At 35.9% G+C, this 11,863-nt stretch overlaps 1 long non-coding RNA gene across 1 annotated transcript; it reads left to right on the top strand.

The window, feature by feature from the left end:
- Positions 1-6,227: 6,227 nt before the first annotated feature.
- On the top strand, positions 6,228-9,040 carry LOC111347686 (uncharacterized). The gene is made up of 3 exons (XR_002696547.2): positions 6,228-7,077; positions 7,191-7,263; positions 8,134-9,040. It is a non-coding gene; the product is annotated as an uncharacterized LOC111347686 (long non-coding RNA).
- The last annotated feature ends 2,823 nt before the right edge of the window (positions 9,041-11,863 follow it).

The raw sequence follows: 11,863 nt of genomic DNA, 5'->3' as shown, positions 1-11,863 counted from the left end.
TAGAACACCAACTCTCTCCTTTTTTTTTGTCAGGCAATACAAGGCAATTTGGAAGGAGAATCTTCTAGTCTATCATAAGTCACTTAGGGCTTTTTTCTTTCCAGCTCTTCAATTTGCTGACCCAGTTAGTGAAAGTTTAAGTGAATTGTATCCTGTAATACATTCTTACAATTAGCGTCAATGTTTCAACAAATTTTAACATCGCAGAATAGGCCTGCATTTTTTAAAACACTGTTTCAGAGTGTATGCTTTTCTGTCAAGACTAGTCTGCTTCTGGTCTTAAGTAGATTCTATATGAGTTTAACATGGTTATTTTGGGCCCTAATCTTTAAGCTGTGCTGCAAACCTACTCAATGACTCAATTCTTAATATATTCTCATGTAAAGAGTATTTTTTTCATTTCCTTGACATGTCCAGTATTTTGCAAGAAACAAGAATGTAGTTGCTATGACAGTGGGTAATTAAGTGTTAAGCTTCCTGTTTGATCTTCCAAGTGCTAGGCATCAATACACTAAACATTAAATTGCAGAAGAAGTTCTTTCTCCAGGAGAACTTGACGAAAGGCAACTTAAAATTCAGGTAAGCAGGGATTTGAAACAAAAACCTTCCATTTTTTCTTGTCTAGGTTAAGCTTTTTTGTGGTGAACTGAAACATATCTTTCTCGGAGCATTTTGTTTTGTCTCTAACAAGAGTGAAACAAATAATTGACAAATAATTATTTATTACACGACTCAGGCAGTCAGAGGGCCAATAACTAAAATCAACCAATCAAAATGCTCTATTGCTGGTCCACTATTCTCTAAGTATTGGACCGGGCACTGTCCCGAATGGTCCCGAATGATACCGCACTTGTGTCCCTTTAGACCTCAGTCGTATAATAAATCTCTTATTAACCAAGCTTGCTCGGGACCATACTGGAAGAATATCGGCTCTCGGTCTTTATTGTACGGACCTCACTGCGCTCAGTCTGTACTGTCAAGACCTTGGGCCGATATTCTCCCACTACGGCCCTCGCGCTTGGTTAATAAGATATATATATTTACCTCATTGGAGATGAACAAAGGTGGATATTCACCTTGCCACTTTGTGGCTCAGTTAATATGTATAATTACTACCATTCATCAACACTGAGGTGAATAACTGTTTTAATATACACCTAACAGGAATAAAACAAATAGTTTATTTCTGTCAAATTCAATATAACAAAAAATTGGTTGGAAATCGATTTTGTCTCTTTCACTGCTTGGCAGTCAATACTACTTGCCGATCACTTCTGAGTCTGTGAATCAGCACACATGAAAACTTATGTGGTACTTTCTAACAAATTATATTATTTTGTGAATTGAAGATTCTCTATGAACAGCTGTCTACAAAAGATAAAATAAAAAACAAACAAACAAAATAAAATTTACCAGACAGTATTACTTTTTCATGACTTGTTATATCCTTACCGAATGGAAAGATATGTAAAGTATCTGCAACTATCTGTCTCACTTCTGTTACAGTACTGCACAATGTCTGTAATGGTTTTATTCATATCTGCAGCCTACCTGCAATTATGTTTGCAGATATTTCACAAATAATTATGTAGGGACTTCTTTCAAATATCTGCAAAGTATCTGAGGAAATTGACATATATTTAACATAATTATTACATGTAGGTGATCAAACAGAGTGAGTTAGAAATCGAGGACCCAGCCATCTTTTAAATTGTCATCATATACCAGTCATGATAATTATTTGAATTTCCCCTACTAGGAGCTGACCATAATTTATTTGATTAAATGCTGACCAAAAATTGAGTGTCCAAACTACCAAACTTTTAAACAATAAATTGTGCAAAACTACTAAGATCTCTACGGAAAATAGCATATTGATTGAGTGATATATAATAGTTTGCAAAAGGGGGTCTTCTCAGCTATGCGTCTTTAAAAATCCTCTTTATTGTGGTATTTAACCTTGTGTCCTTCAACAAGAACAAATACTGATTACAACTGTAGGGTACAGAAAAAAATTCACACAACCAATTTCTTAGCTGTACATCAATTTACTTGCTTTGCAAATCTATCATGAAAACAGCTCAACCTTTTAATAAACAAGTGGGTCATTGTTTTCTTCAAAAGTGTTTAGCTTACTTGGATCAGCTGTCCCGCCATTATCGATCGTCAACTGAACCTATCTCTGGAATTATTTCATTACTGTTCGGTTCTTCTACGTTTTCATAAACGTGTGAAAGAAGTTCTTCATAATTTTGTACTTTGACGCAATCCACAAGTTAGCGGCCTGAATCAAAAACTGTGTCCTGCAGTTTGAATCCTGACCATCCATTTTCAGCTGTTGAAGAATTTGAAACCGTGCAGTGATCCATTCGAACCGTCGATATGATCTTCAAAACACAGTGGAGTTAATAGAAGGGTAGATCTGCAAAATGTCAAAAAGGAATCAACGAATTACCAAAGCATCAACACGTTTTCAAGAGGTTAATGGTGAGTGACACCCATTTTTTAAGCTGCCAAGGTCCACCCGCGAAGCAACGAACTTAGAATCTTTTAAGATTTTACTTAAGACATTTTTATTTAAGGAATCATTTTAGTTATCTTAGTATATCTATATATTTTTTTGTAATTATCTTTCATTAATTTAATGCAGATAAATATATATAATTTATGATTTTTATAGAAAGAATTGTATAATTTTAGTTATTAATTACTGTTGTGATGTGCTTTTGAATATTTTATAGAAAAGGTGCAATACAAATAATAAATGTTACGTATATATGCACGATCCTTCGCAGTAAAGCACTATTTGAGCAATAGTGAAAATCAGACCTGAAAAAAATTTCAGGCCTGTACGGGATTCGAACCACTGACCTCTGCGATATTAGTGCAGCACTCTACCAATATAGCTAACAAGCCAACTGGGAGCAGGCCATCAAATTAATTCGACATAAACCCGTAGATGATAAATCAAACAACAACAAACATATGAAACATATGTATGAACTGCGGTTATGAAACGTATATATGCACGATCCTTCGCAGTAAAGCACTATTTGAGCAATAGTGAAAATCAGACCTGAAAAAAATTTCAGGCCTGTACGGGATTCGAACCACTGACCTCTGCGATATTAGTGCAGCAGTCTACCAATATAGCTAACAAGCCAACTGGGAGCAGGCCATCAAATTAATTCGACATAAACCCGTAGATGATAAATCAAACAACAACAAACATATGAAACATATGTATGAACTGCGGTTATGAAACGTATATATGCACGATCCTTCGCAGTAAAGCACTATTTGAGCAATAGTGAAAATCAGTAAAGCACTAGTATCGCAGAGGTCAGTGGTTCGAATCCTGTACAGGCCTGAAATTTTTTTCAGGTCTGATTTTCACTATTGCTCAAATAGTGCTTTACTGCGAAGGATCGTGCATATATACGTTTCATAACCGCAGTTCATACATATGTTTCATATGTTTGTTGTCGTTTGATTTATCATCTATGGGTTTATGTCGAATTAATTTGATGGCCTGCTCCCAGTTGGCTTGTTAGCTCAATTGGTAGAGCGCTGCACTAGTATCGCAGAGGTCAGTGGTTCGAATCCCGTACAGGCCTGAAATTTTTTTCAGGTCTGATTTTCACTATTGCTCAAATAGTGCTTTACTGCGAAGGATCGTACATATATATGTTTCATAACCGCAGCTCATACATATGTTTCATATGTTTGTTGTTGTTTAATAATAAATGTTATTGTTATAATTGTTATTATTGGTGAAACTTAAAGTTTTTTTGTTTATTTCGTTCACTGCAGTTGTGAATAATGACCTCGCTTATATCGAAACTATGAAATAATTGTTTGTAGTAAGACTTACTTCAAACGGATAAGCTTAGCTGCTGATACCTTTTTTCCCTATAGACTTTCACCTTGTGAACTTTACTCCAGTGATGATGTTGAGGCAGGCTCCTTGTGTGACACGTTCTAGGAGGATGCAAATAGGAAAGGGCTGGTTCCCAGCGATGATTCTCACTTTTTGTGTTATGTAAACTGAATAACCCCTCATTTTTTCTTTTTTATCTCAACAATTCAATTCCTTAAATGGTTCTTTGCCTCTATTTCATGTTTCAAAGTTAAAGAGTGTTTGATCAAACTAATATGAATTACTTTCTTCTTTGCCAGTATAACTAATTAAGCCATCATGATGATATTTTTTTATGAAGCGATAGCCTTTTGCAGAATTGATTACTACTTCCCTTGCTAACCAAGCTTACACTGTCACTTTGGACCGTGTCTTTCATCATTTTGATTGATTGATTATAATAAGTTAGTAAAGGGGGCTATATATTCTAAGTGGTGATCTCAATCTCTGGCAATCTATAGGTACAGTGTGCATGGACAAACTACTGTACTCTCCTTGGTTGAAATTTTTGTTAGTATTTTAGATTATAAACTCCATGTTACCAACATAATTAACTGTTGGGCTGTAATTGTTGGTAATTCACAGTTTCAGTCATTTGAGAACTGAGTTGAACATTTGTCTTTTCATTGCTTCTTAGGTTTTGTTCTGGATGAGAAAAATTATAGAAAGCAGGCTGCCACATTTGTGAATAAAACCTTGAAAGATAAGTGCTGTGGAGCTTGTAGAGGAGTAACATAAAAAAAAAACAAAAACAAATTTAAAACCGCTAGAACTTTAGCACAATTTTATGATTATTCCTGTATTTTTTAATTATTTTTTAGGTTTATATGTTCTTGTTGATTAGAAGAGAAATAAAAAATTGCGTATTACATAATTACTTAATTTATATCAATAAACTATGTCAAATAGATAACATTGCAGTGTCTTATTCACTTGTTCTTAATTAATGAACCACACTGGTACCCAATGCCACCCTTGATAGTCTCCCCTATAGCCACAGAAAGATATGTCCACAGACTGCTAACATATCTGTAGTAGCAGATATTTCCACAGATATGTAATTATGTACTGTTGGTTTTTCATATGTCACATATCTGTCGCAGTTAGAAATTTTGGGCCAAATTCCCATATGTTACAGATATGTTACAGATAGGTCATACAGATATTTTACAGATATGCTGCAGACCTGAGGAACATATCTGTAGCCTATCCACCCGTAAATATATATATATACATATACATATATAGGAAAAATATTGTAGTACACGAGGACGGACAACTTTGAGCTAAGAAAGACATATCTTTCTTAGCTCGAAGTAATGTCCATCCTCGTGTACTACAATATTTTTTCTACTATTTATTGAGGTTTGGACTGTGAATCCTTTTGGATCCTTCTGGCACTGCGTCACTGTTGGCTCAAGGCCGTTTAACTTGTTATATATATATATGTGATTATTTAGGAAAATAAAAATTAAAACTTGGTACTACAGATCTGTTTCGAAAGGGTTAAAAGTCCTCTCTCGTCAGGTAGATAAGACATTAGTTGACTAACGATCTTTTTAAGTTGGTGGTTTAAGCAGCCTTATCAAATATTTAGTTGAGTGCCAGCACGCACTCGCCAGTTCATTCCTTTTGTTTAGGGTGCCCGCCCCTGTTCTGCATATGATAAAGAATTTTTCAGCTATGCATTTATATCACTTTCCTTTGTAGCAGATGAGGGAAGAAGCAAAAAAACAAAACTCCATATATATATATATATATATATATATATATATATAACTGCAGACAGTACTGTTTCGGCCTTCTGGGCCTCATCAGTGCAGTGCTAATGCTAGGATGGAGGAGAACCAATATGGTCACCCCAAACGATCCAACCTTTGTGGTATCGTCTAAGCCATGCCAGAGTGCTCAAACTAGAGTACACTAGCGAGCATGCGCAATTGCAGAGCAATGACTCATCCTAGTTAGAGTGCTCAATTTGGACATGAAAGCAAAGCTTTGTATGCCAAAGAGCTATATCTAACTGCAGACAGTACTGTTTCGGCCTTCTGGGCCTCATCAGTGCAGTGCTAATGCTAGGATGGAGGAGAACCAATATGGTCACCCCAAACGATCCAACCTTTGTGGTATCGTCTAAGCCATGCCAGAGTGCTCAAACTAGAGTACACTAGCGAGCATGCGCAATTGCAGAGCAATGACTCATCCTAGTATATATATATAGTATATGGACTACTCAAGTGACGCACATATGGATTTTAATACAGCCTGTTTCGTAGACCAACAAAAGTTGATCCACTCATCAGTTAAACTCCATACACACTGAGGCATCGTATATACTATATACTATATATATATACTATATCGTATATATACTATATCGTATATATACTATATCGTATATATATATATACTATATCGTATATACTATATATATATAGTATATGGACTACTCAAGTGACGCACATATGGATTTTAATACAGCCTGTTTCGTAGACCAACAAAAGTTGATCCACTCATCAGTTAAACTCCATACACACTGAGGCATCGTGACGGTTAACTCTAACTCAGCAACGTGATCACATGGCATTGTTTAAAAAATTCAAATCTTGAAAACCGTGCGCGCGCCGATAATAGCGTTAAGAATACCTGAGAATATATTTTCGCCGATGTCTACAATTGGATATTATTTCACTTCGCTTGTTTAAAGAGGCTTCATGTGCTCCTTCATTGTCGAGCACTGTCATGGATCCTACATTGCCTATTTCGCTTATATATATATATATATATATATATATATAACTAACTGCAGACAGTACTGTTTCGGCCTTCTGGGCCTCATCAGTGCAGTGCTAATGCTAGGATGGGGGAGAACCGAGACGGTCACCCCAAACGACCCAACCTTTGTGGTATCGTCTAAGCCATGCCAGAGTGCTCAAACTAGAGTAAACCAGCGAGCATGCGCAATTGCAACGGCAATGACTCATCCTAGATAGAGTGCTCAATTTGGACATGAAAGCAAAGCTTTGTATGCCAAAGAGCTATATCTAATATAATCTATATATTATATTTATATCACTTTCCTTTGTAGCAGATGAGGGAAGAAGCAAAAAAAAAAAACCCAAAAATAAAGTTGTGCCTGGCCCAGTTTCATCTTCCAGGTTAGGGCTGGATAATGAGTTTTTGGTCAAACTAAACGTAAACTGAATGTAGATCGTCATTAGATTTCTTCTTTTAAAGTTTGGTTTGGATTTTTTTTTTGTTTTTAATTTAGTGATAGTAAAAGTGAAGATAGGGAAAGGGACTCTGAGCAAGGAAGTAGTGGCAGTTAGAATTACTTAGAAGAGGTACTGTTGATTCAGATCGTTGTTTGTCATCGTTTTTTTTTTTTTTGATAATCTTACAAAACAGTCTAAGTTTCTCCTTCACAATTCCTCTCGGCTTCAGTCTATGCAAGTCATTAGACTGAGCGGGACTGTGACTTTGTTGGGGGAAGCCAAGCCAAAATATCTCAGCAAGGGTGTCTATAGAGTTAAGTGTTACTAGAATTGTTACGCGAGCAGGCTGTGTTCCGTTTAGCAGAGAGAGAAAGTATTTGTGCACACCAAGTTCTCTCTTTTGTCACACTGCAAAAATGACAAGCTGACTGTATAGTTGTTAGCCCTTTGACTCCCTAGATCTGTTTGTTAATTCCCCCCCCCCCTCCCACACTGCCTGCCACACATTTTGTTGTAACTGAGTTACAAGAGTATGCTGTTAAGTCAAGATAACAACTTAACTATCTGATAAGTTTGAGTGTTCTCATGCATTACCTCTTTGCTGGATCAAGTGTATGGACAGTAATGGGAGAAGTTAAATAATAATCGCTTCTGGAAGTTAAAGGATTAATTTAGGGTACTGCACTGTTTCGGAAGTGAAAGTATGATTATAGTTATATATATTTTGCCAGTAAATTGTTTGATGGTGTGGTCTGGTCATCCAGGGGAGGGTAGTCCTGATAAGGACTGTTGTAATTGGTAATAACTGACATTTCCATGAACAAAGCGGAAGTCATCACAAGAGTTGAATGGCTTTGGTGATGAATTCCGCCTCCAACAACAGTCCTTTGCAGGACTCTACTCACCAGGACCATCAGGCTATGCAATCAAATATATATTATATATTTTTTGAAATTCAGCATTTTGATGGTTTTGTTATTTTTTACATCTTTGTTCAAGGGGTTTGATTACAATGATTACACTTATGGTGTCAAACATGTGTGCAGCAGTCAAGCACAATGCAGAACTTACCACAGTCTCCTTCCAAACAGGTAGTTTGTTGCTGTAAATCATTTTGACATGTATTTTTTGTTGGAATGTTGTCAAAGACTTAACAATAACTTTATTTCTATGGCGGTATATGCAAAAGCTCTATGTCGCTTGACAATCTAATAAATATCTAACTAACAATCTTACCAAGATAAAATCAATTAAAAGCAAGTCTGAAAAGATAAGTTTTCAATCTAGATTTAAAGATGTCAACTGATCGACTTAATGTAATGTCTAAGGGAATATCATTCTAGTGCTTTGGGGCATCGACCGAGAAGGCCCTGTCCCCATAGCTCTTCAGGCGCACATTCGGTACTTCTAATAAATGTTTGCTAGCTGACCTAAGATTTCTTGTAGGGCTATATGGGACTATAAGCTGACTTAGATACAGAGGCGCCAGACCATTGAGAGCTTTAAAAGTTAACAGTAATACTTTAAAGGTAACTCGCTGCTCCACAGGTAACCAGTGTAGCTCCTTAAGGATAGGGCAAATGTGTGCAGTCCTAGTTTGCCTGGCTACGAGGCGTGCAGTGCAGTTTGAATGCGCTGCATGACTCGTAGCTGTTAATATTAATTAAGAAATATTTTAGTAGTTATCAGATTCAGCTAATTCTTGCCAATGAATTTTGTAAATTGGCAAGTTTTGACCCGAACAGTTTCTGTTGTAGTTGCATTTACACTGATATTCAGACTTATTTAATGGTTTGTGAAATGGTAATAGGTTTTGCTATCACAAATTGTATTCAATTTTACTTGTTGGCACAGATTTGTATTTATTAGATGAACTCACAAGCAAATAAAGAACCTGATTCTATTATACTGTCTATTTTTTTAATTGTTTTTGAATGGTTGTGAAAATAACTAAAAAATAATTATTGTGCTTTTGAAGGGGCCTGGTAACCACTCAAAACATAGGCTCTCTGTTGCTCTGTTTTTATGTATGGAGGGTTGCCGAGAGGAAGGAAATTGCTGTAGATTTGAAGGCATTTAGTGCTAAAACAAAAGATACACTTGACTTTTCATGGGAGAAAATCTTTTTCATGTTGTAAATATTTTTCGTGCCAAAAGACTTTCTATAGTACATTTTTTGATGAATACTATAAAAGCACAATTCAAAAGTGCAAACTTCTTTCCAAGAGACAATTTTCCCAGCAAAAGACTTTTAATAGCGCAAGATTTCTAATCGTTATGAACCCAACACTGCGTAGACATCTCTCTTCTTGATGCTCTTTCTTTAAAGAGGACACCGATGTCTAAGCAAGACATCTCAGAAACTTTATTTTGATCAATAAATACCCTGAATCTTTTAGCATCATCTTTTAAACCTAAAATAAAAAAGAAATAATTCATTGGCAATGTCATCAAGGAAAACCTTATCATGGTAATTGCCTCCTGTTCTACAAAGTATAATTTGTGCTTGTTTATACTTTTCACTGTGTTAACCTTTTAACTCCCAAAATCTGATCACTTTCAATTTTCCCCTGTAGCTGCTACACATTTTCTTGTAACTTAGTTACGAGAATCTGGTGTTAGATCATGGTAAAAACTTCTACCTGATAAGTTTAAGTATTCTCATTACTTGTTTACTGAATAATGTCTGGGATATTGTAGGGAGAAGTTTCATGTTAATCACTACTGGGAGTTAAAGGGTAAATTCATTATCAACCATGTTAAATGAAAATCTGAAATGAGGGGAAACTTTATAATACTGCTGAACACAAGAATGAGCAAACGCAAGCTATGACTTGTATAAATGCAAACAATCAAAGGTATATGTTGTGGTTCAAATTTTACCTTTGGTTTAATTTTTTTTAAACTGGTTTAGAATTTTCAAATTGGTTTAAAATTTTTAAGCGCACAGCTCATAGACCACTTTCATAAATGGATGCTGGATTAATATTCTTTTGTTTAAATTTAAATTAGCCTTTCTGGCCTTGTTCTCCAGTACAAAATTCAAAAGAAAACATTATCTCAAGCGAGGCCAGAAAGGCTAATTTAAATTTAAACAAAAGAATATTAATCCGGCAGCCATTTTTGATAATGGTCAATTCTTATTTATTTTAATATCTTTGAAGGACCACTACAGCAGCCCATGTTGGTGATATAATAGAACATTCATCAGCTCGGCAGAAATAGCTGTAAAAATCTTGCAACCTTATTCATTAGTAGAATTTGTCGTGGAGAGACATGATCAGATTTTTTCTTCTGCTTATTTCAATTATTTTTTTTTAACAAAATCAGTGCATCATGATGTTTTATAAACATTTTGAGTTCCCTTACAACATCATGACAATACAGGGTTGGAAGCTCAAATTTGCATTTTTTTAAAAATCTTAAGCTAAATATATCCCTCATGGTCTTCACGATGTAAGGTTATCTATTTTGCCTGGTGGAATGCGTGAATGGTTTGGGGGAGGGGGGGGGTAACATAGTTTTCAGGTTAAGGATTTAGCAGCACTGGGTTCCCTGTCTACATCGTGACAGTACGGAGTTGGAAGCTCAAATTTGCTCTTTTAAATCCTAACCTAACTATATTCTTCATGACCTTCACGATGTAAGGTGCGAATCATTATCATTCTATTCCCTAAGGGAAAGGGTTTGGGGGGATCACATGGTTTTCTGGGGGAATGGAGGGGGGAGTATAAAGGGAGGGGGGAGTATAAATGATATACCTGCCAATCAATTGCTAATGAGAGGGAGGGGAACATAAAAATATTACAGACCCTTGAGATTTTTTCGTGTCACTACCAAAACTCGTCGCCAACATAAAACAAAGGGAGGACTATCAAAAATTAGGTGTCAATTAAGTTACAATGAGGGGGGAGGGGTCATAAAAATACTGCAGAGCCTGATGGGAGGATCAGATAAATTTTTTGTGACACAACTAAAATCCTCTAACCCCCCCCCCACCCAAGGTAATAAATAACGACCGGTTCCTGATCATAACCTGTGTTTACATCATTCTTTCATTTGTCAATAATTTGAAAAAACTAATTTCAAAGTAATTTGGTCCTCTTGAATTTCCGCAGTCAGGCTTAAAGTGATCCGTGTTCCCTTAGAACTATATTTGATTATTTGCCCCAACCATTGAAAAAATTGTGATTGCATAACCCTGCATTTGCTCTCGATATGACTAAAATTAAGGCCAGTTTTGCGTTTCTGAGCAGCACAGCGAAGCGTAATGGTGGTTGTTCGTATAGGTAGATACCAAACCTTTCGGGAAAGACATGGTTGCCATGGCAATCTAGAGAGAGGTCACACCCTACTAATGACTAAATCAATTTTTGTTCGAAGCTTCTCAGATTACACAAGGTTTAAAAAAAAATCTCATGGCGACGAGCTCTCTCGACAAAGAAAAAACATTTGGAAATATTTGTTAAAGGGGTTTTGACGGACTCGGCTAATAAAAAACGAAAAAGAACAGCAAAAGTAGCCGTAGAATGCATGCTTAAAAAGTGTAAAAAAAGTGTTCTGTGTGATATGCTAAGATGGCGTTTGAAGGTTGCTTTTAAGTAAGTGTGAAAGTCTTTGCTGAATTTATCTTGCCAAGCACATTTTCATTGACATATATATTTTTTGCGTTTTATATCGTATTAAGTGTTAATTTTCAATCAAATCCACATGTCCCTAAGAAAAACTT

Source organism: Stylophora pistillata, chromosome 5, assembly GCF_964205215.1.
Source record: "Stylophora pistillata chromosome 5, jaStyPist1.2, whole genome shotgun sequence".
NCBI lineage: Eukaryota > Metazoa > Cnidaria > Anthozoa > Scleractinia > Pocilloporidae > Stylophora > Stylophora pistillata.
This window is presented reverse-complemented; position numbering and strand designations above follow the sequence as displayed.